Source organism: Otolemur garnettii, unplaced genomic scaffold (genome assembly GCF_000181295.1).
Source record: "Otolemur garnettii isolate 467f Iridium unplaced genomic scaffold, OtoGar3 scaffold00212, whole genome shotgun sequence".
NCBI lineage: Eukaryota > Metazoa > Chordata > Mammalia > Primates > Galagidae > Otolemur > Otolemur garnettii.
Genome location: NW_003852607.1, coordinates 1,436,076 through 1,442,941, shown reverse-complemented (window position 1 = coordinate 1,442,941; position 6,866 = coordinate 1,436,076). Strand labels below are relative to the sequence as shown.

Here is a 6,866-nt window from a genome sequence, read left to right as displayed (position 1 = left end):
AAAAAAAAAAAAAGATATGTCTTGGCCCGGTGCAGTGGCTCATCCCTGTAATCCTAGCATTCTGGGAGGCCCAGACAGGTGGATTCCTTGAGCTCAGGAGTTTGAGAATAACCTGAGCAACAGTGAGATTCTACCTCAACTAAAAACAGAAGAAATGGCCAGGTGTCATGGTGGGCACCTGTATTCCCAGGTACGAGGCCGGCTGAGACAAGAAGAAGCCTTGATCCCAAGAGTTTGAGGTTGTTGTAAGATATGATGATGACGCAACACTCTAGCCCAGGCAACAGAGCAAGATTTACCATGTCTTACATATTACAACACAGTATAAGAAAATTATTCCTTGGGGCCATAGTGTTTCCTTATGTCAAGACAGGTCAATCGATATGTGAGTGATATAGGCTTCCTGAGGCCACAGGTTCAAAACTTGTATTATTTAAGTACAACTCACACGGCAGTTACCATGTTAAATATTTGACAAGAAGTTCCATGAGCCCCAGGGAGCACAGGGTTGTTCTGCTCTGAGACATGAGGACTCTAGGAGAATATGTTTCACAGAGCTCAGGAAGTCCCCTTAGGACACATGAAAGTGGACATGCCTGTTACTTGGCCCACCAGAGAGGTAAGGACACAATGAGACACTGAATTCCAGAGTTCAGGGGAGAGGGCTATGGGGAAAACAGAGACATGTCACAGGGGTTTAAACCATGACGTGAGATAATAAGGAAAGGCAGGTTATGGACAGAGATGACAAAAGATTCAAGGAAGAAATTCTGGACACCCTGGTGCCTCACACCTATAATCCTAGCACTCTGGGAGGCTGAGGCAGGAAGATCCCTTGAGCTGAGGAGTTCCAGACCAGCCTGAGCAACAGTGAGGCCCTGTGTCTACTAAAATCAGAAAAACTACCCAAGTGTCATGGTGGGCACCTCTACTCTCAGGTAGTGGGGAGGCTGAGGCAAGAGGATCTCTTGACCCAAGAGTTTGAGGTTGCTGTGAGCTATGATAATGCTAGGGCACTCTACCAGGTGACACACACTCCACCTCCAAACATAAATATATAAATAAAAATAAAAATTGATGAAGCTATGAAGGGAGAATGCCAGGCCACTGTGAGACTCTGAGTGGGACTGGCAATGATGCAGAATTGCAGGGCCAGCAACACCTAGGAGTGGAGATATGTCATTCCCTGTCACTACTGGGTTCCAGGCCCTCAGGGAAGGTGGGTTGTTAGAAAATGTCTTCCCTTTAATGTTTGAAATAGGAAAAACTCCTCATTCTGCACACAGAATATTTTACATCTAGTCACTAATGTTTGTGTGGTTTCCCCCAGTGACCATTACTTTGAGGGACTCCCAGCTGGGTGCCCCATAATCTAACTTGATTTTGACATAGTAACGACATGTGGATAGGGTCAGATCCCAAGGACTGAGTCACCAAGACTGTTTCTTCACACGTGGATAAAAATCATGTTTTCCAACACCCCTCCCAGGTTTTCATTTATCTGTGAGAATGGCTCTTGCTTCTTTTTGTTCATGTATGTGCTCTGGAATATTCCCGTATCAAAAGAGTCAAACTTTGGAAAATGTTTTCCTAAGTTTATAAACAGCTTTGCAAAATTACGAAAATGGGAGCAAAGAGTCATAAAACACATAATTTATAGCTGTTCAGTCATAAGTTCTGGTCCCTACTGGGGACCTGGGACTGGCACCTGATGTGGGGCAGCCTCATGGGACTGAGCCCGACAACTAAAGATCTGATCCCATGTCCAGGTAGACAGTGTCACAACTCAGTTACCTTATGGACACCCTATGGGTATCTGACAGACAGCTCCATGCTGATGAGGAATGACTCCCACACATGTCAGTGACCAGAGGTGGCATATTCTGTGTTGAGCACTCATAGACTTCCTGATTATAAAAGTAGGAAAAACAGGGCGGTGCCTGTGGCTCAGTGAGTGGGGTGCCAGCCCCATATACTGAGGGTCACGGGTTTGAACCTGGCCCCAACCAAACTGCAACAAAAAATAGCTGGGCGTTGTGGTGGGTACCTGTGGTCCCAGCTACTAGGGAAGCTGAGGCAAGAGAATCAACTAGACCCAAGAGCTAGAGGTTGCTGTGAGCTGTGACGCCACTGCACTCTACCAAGGGTGACGAAGTGAGACTCTATCTTTAAAAAAATTTTTTTTAAGTAGGAAAAACACTTTGGTTTTTCTTCCTATCTCAGGCACTCTCACACTCCTTACCCCATCTTAGGAAAATGGAAAAGGGTGACCCTCAATGGAATGAGTCAACTCACTGGCCTCTGGCTGAATCTGGACTACACATGGAGGCTAGCCTGTGAGGCCAGGAATTATTTCATGCATGAGCATTATGAACAGGAGTTGTGCAATTCTCAACTTCGTCTCTAAGTTTGCAGGAAATGCTAAACTTATTAGATTACAAATAGGGGAAACACTGTGTCACAACTTAATCATCACACACAATCACATGAAGACTCATCTGGGCTCTGGGCTCCTCTGTCTTCATTTCCTTGTGTTTCTCTCCCTCATTCTCTACAAATCACTCATCCTCACCCTTCTCTCCTCTGCTCTTGCTTTTCTCTTTTCCTCTGTCTCCCCCTGGGCTTCTGCTCCTCATTCTGTGGCCCTCTCTCCTGCTCTTTCTCCCCATCTTCCCTCTTTTCTTTCTTTTACCAATTCTGCTCCATTTGTAAAAGGTGTCACCTTTTGCAGCTCTTTCTCCCCAATCTTCTGACTATCTCAATCTCACAAAGCTCTCCCTCTTTTTTCCCCATCTGCTCCCCATGTTAAATTTCCTCTTCCTTGTTACATACCCTGTCTTCTCTCCCACCCAGCTTTGGTTCCCTGTCTGCTCTCCTGGTCACCCCCTTCTGGTGTCCCAGCACCAGGCTGCTCTGTCTGCCCTGACTTCCAATCATTCCTGCTTTCCCAGGACTCTCTGGCTGAGGCCCCTTTCCATTTGCTGCCAGTTGCCCTATGTTAGTTTCCTTCATCTGTCTAGGTTTTCTGAAAATTGCTTCAGGAACTTCCCCTCACCCCCTACCCCAACCCCTGGTGTCCTTCCTTCTGCTAGGTTGGCCAGAAGAATTCCAAAATCAGAGCAAGCACTGGCCATCCATTTTGAGCATAAGGCACTCTATCTTGGCTGTTCAGTGACCTGTGCTGAAACCAATCCCTTCAGGGACTCAGCCAGGAAGGAGGAACTATGGGACACAATGGCTCCAGAGGAGTAAAGAGAGTGGTCTCAGCAGGTAGGCAGCTGAAACTCTACATGGCCAGACACTAGGACACTAAAGTAACATTCTCCTGCACCCAACCTACCTAAAACCTTTGAAAGGTAAGCACTCTTGATCTTCCAAGATGGTGCCTATTGAGTTTCAGCCCGCCTTCACAGAGGTGGCAAATAAACTTTACCTATTGCTCCACATCCACTTTGGCTCCACTGCTACCTTACACCTTAGGCTTTCACTCTCCAGTCTCTGCGAATCCCTCCCACGTCTTATATTGGGCAGTATTCATGGTGTTCCAGGAAGTCCAGGCCCAGTGGAGAGCAAAAGAACACCCAAACACCCTGTTTAAAAGAGAAAGGGCTTGGCTCGGCGCCTGTGGCTCAATCAGCTAAGGCACCAGCCACATACACCTAAGGTGGCGGGTTCGAATCCCCAGCCCGGCCCGCCAAACAACAATGACGGCTGCAACCAAAAAATGGCCAGGCGTTGTGGCGGGCGCCTGTAGTCCCAGCTACTTGGGAGGCTGAGGCAGGAGACTCGCTTGAGCCCAGGAGTTGGAGGTTGCTGTGAGCGTGATGCCATGGCACTTTACCCAGGGGGACAGCTTGAGGCTCCGTTTCAAAAAAAAAAGAGAAAGGGCTTTATTCCAGGGAAGCAAAGGGTGACTAAAGTCCAAAATGGCCTCACTCTCTGACAGGTTTCATCTTCTTTTTATCTCCATTCAAAAGTTCCAGCTCAAGTGTATCTTTCTCATTGGTCAGTTTGAATAAGCTAGAGAAGCGGGCTGTGGCTTTTGCAGACAGACGTGGAACCAAATATTAGTTTCCAGGTCTCAGGCAGTCAAGTGCCTTAAAATTCTTTTTTTTGAGACAGAGCCTCAAGCTGTCGCCCTGGGTAGAGTGCTTGACGTCACAGCTCACAGCAACCTCCAATTCCTAGGCCTAAGTGATTCTTCTGCCTCCGCCTCCCAAGTAGCTGGGACTACAGGCGTCCAACACAACACCCGACTATTTTTTGGTTGCAGCCGTCATTGTTTCTGACGGGACCGGGCTGGATTCCAACCGGCCAGCTCAGGTATATGTGGCTGGCACCTTAGCCGCTTGAGCCACAGGCGCCAAGCAAAGTGTCTTAAAATTCTTAAAGCTGAGTCACCACGGGGAGGTCCTTGCAGGTTTGTTTTGGGGCCTTCTTGAGAAGATCTCTGTTCTCATAGACCTCACTTTTCCAGGGTATGCTCTCTCCTTGAGTCTCCTTCACTCTTCCTCTAAGTTTTCCTATGTCCTCCCACTTCCTCTCCGTCTCTGTTACTCCACACATTCATCATAATAAATAGGAATAACATGCTCGCCCGAACAGCGCACAAGAATTACCTTTGAAAGGACATTTGGTGTCACACGCCACTTAGAGGAACTGGTGACTGAGAATTGTCCTGGGGAGCTGACCCGCCAAGAACAACGGCAGGGTAGGGCTGAGGGGACGGATTAGGGCAGAGGTGGGGTCTGCAGAAACCCTGGAACAGGGACAGGACGGGGCTCCTCGGAGAGCGGGGCTGCGGCGCTGCCCTCCAGGGACACTCGGGTGAGCCCTGGGACCCGGAAGTGCGTGAATCCCCCACCTGAGTGAGGACTTTAAGGGGCGCGGGAGGGAGTGCAGGGGTCACTCAAGGGCATTAGGAGCGACACGGTGCAAAATGGGGTGTCTCCCATACCTGTGGGAGAAAGACCGGGGCCAGGACCTGCCTCAGGGCGACTCAGTCCACAGGGAAGAGACTCCGGCCGCTCACTGGGACGTGAATTTACTCGGAGTAGAAGGACCATGAGGAAATGTGAGGTCGCAACGGCCCCTAGAATCCGGGTATAGAGGGGCTGGGGAGTGAGAAACGAACACGTGATCGCAAAAAGAGAAACTCACCAGGCTCGGGATCGCGTCCGTTCCAGTGAGTGGCTTCCGGGTGTGAGGTAACCCGCACAGGTAGGAGAGGCGGAGGAACTTTACAGGTTGTGGGCGGGCACGGACACGGGGCGGGACCTCAAGGGCCGGCACGGACTTGGGGCGGGATCGCAGGGGAGGGGCGGGCCTGGGCGGGGCCTACCATTCGGGCGTTCTTGTTCCCCAGGTGCCCAGTTTCCTGGGTTTATGGGAGAAGACGTCGGAAGAGGCAAGGAACTATTCAGAGTCACGAAACTAGAATCTAGCTGGGACCGTCAGCGTCGGCTGGTGATTAAATCCAGGAACGTTCCTGCAATTAAAATTAAGTTGTGTAATCACATTAACTACTCCAGGGATGTCGGTGTGGGAGAGGCAAACTACAATGTGAATTGCAAACCCCTCCCTGGGCTGAATGTGTAGTTTAAGGCTGATGCCCAACAGAACACACTAGAAATCCTTTCCGTTTCTATTCGCAGTTCACTCCAGAGGGAGGGCTTCAAGCCTAAGCTCATTTTCAGAGACTTTCAGTGGGACAACCGTGGGGCCTGTAGTGTTCAGGCTACTGTAAGTGGTCACTAAGGGTTGTTTTGAAAAAGCAGTAACTCTTGAATGTAAACGGGAATTACATACGTGTTCTTCACACTAGTTATTCTCTTACACTCTTGAGATTATGTACCTTTAAGATAAAATTTGTTGGCCTTATAGTAGGCTCACATCAGTACGTTCTGAATGTACTGTAAATTCATGTAAATGTCAGTTCAACATGAAGGTTATTCGAAAATATATTTTAAAAATTGTTATATATATACATATATTTTAAGACAGGGTGTCTAACTCTGTCACCCTGAGTAGAGTGACTCTTGTGTCATAGTACATTGCCACCTTAAAATCTTGGGCTCAAGAAATCCTCTCACCTCAGTCTCTCAAGTAACTGGGACTTCAGCCACCCACCACAATGTCCAGTAGTTTTTCTCTTTTTAATAGAGACAGGGTCTCACGCTTGCTCGTGCTGATTTAAACTCCTGATTTCAAGTGATCCACCCGCCTTACCCTCCTAGAGGGCTAGTATTACAGGTGTGTGCCAATGTGCCAGGCTAAATTTTCATATATTTTTGGTCTTTGTTTTCTCTTCTCAAATGATCGTCTTGCTGCAGCTACCCAGGTACGTGGGATTATACATGTGCACCACCTCATACAACTTGAAATTATTAAAACAAAATGTATTTATTATGTAAGTTTTTTATTAAGCAATTTTGGAGAAAATCAAATATGCTGCATGCCAGTTTTCCTGGCACAACCAAAAACACATCTTGCTTTTCTGAAAGACTGTCACTCTGAATAGAAATATAAGCTGCAGGAAGGTGGCACAGCTAGGGATTCAGCGATAGAGATTATCTCCTTGTCACAAAGTGAAGTTGAAGACTGAAGGATTTTCCCTCTTATTACCTTTTCATTTTCCTCTGCAGATGCTCATTAACTTCCAAAGGTTGATTTCCAAGCATCTGTGGCTCAAGTGGCTAAGGCGTCAGCTACGTACACCCAAGGTGGCGGGTTAGAATCCAGCCTAGCCCGCCAAACAACAATGACAGCTGCAACCAAAAACTAGCTGGGCGTTGTGGTGGGTGCCTGTGATCCCAGCTACTCGAGAGGCTGAGGCAGGAGACTCGCTTGAGCCCAGGAGTTGGAGG

General features: G+C 48.1%; 1 protein-coding gene across 1 annotated transcript in view; it reads right to left on the bottom strand.

The window, feature by feature from the left end:
* LOC105886318 (zinc finger protein 347-like) overlaps window positions 1-5,215 on the bottom strand; it is a 29,263-nt gene extending 24,048 nt beyond the window's left edge. Inside the window, exon 1 of the mRNA XM_012812635.2 lies at window positions 5,161-5,215. The gene's annotated coding sequence lies outside the window, so the exon portion shown is untranslated. The remainder of the gene's footprint in view (window positions 1-5,160) is intronic.
* Window positions 5,216-6,866: the final 1,651 nt, after the last annotated feature.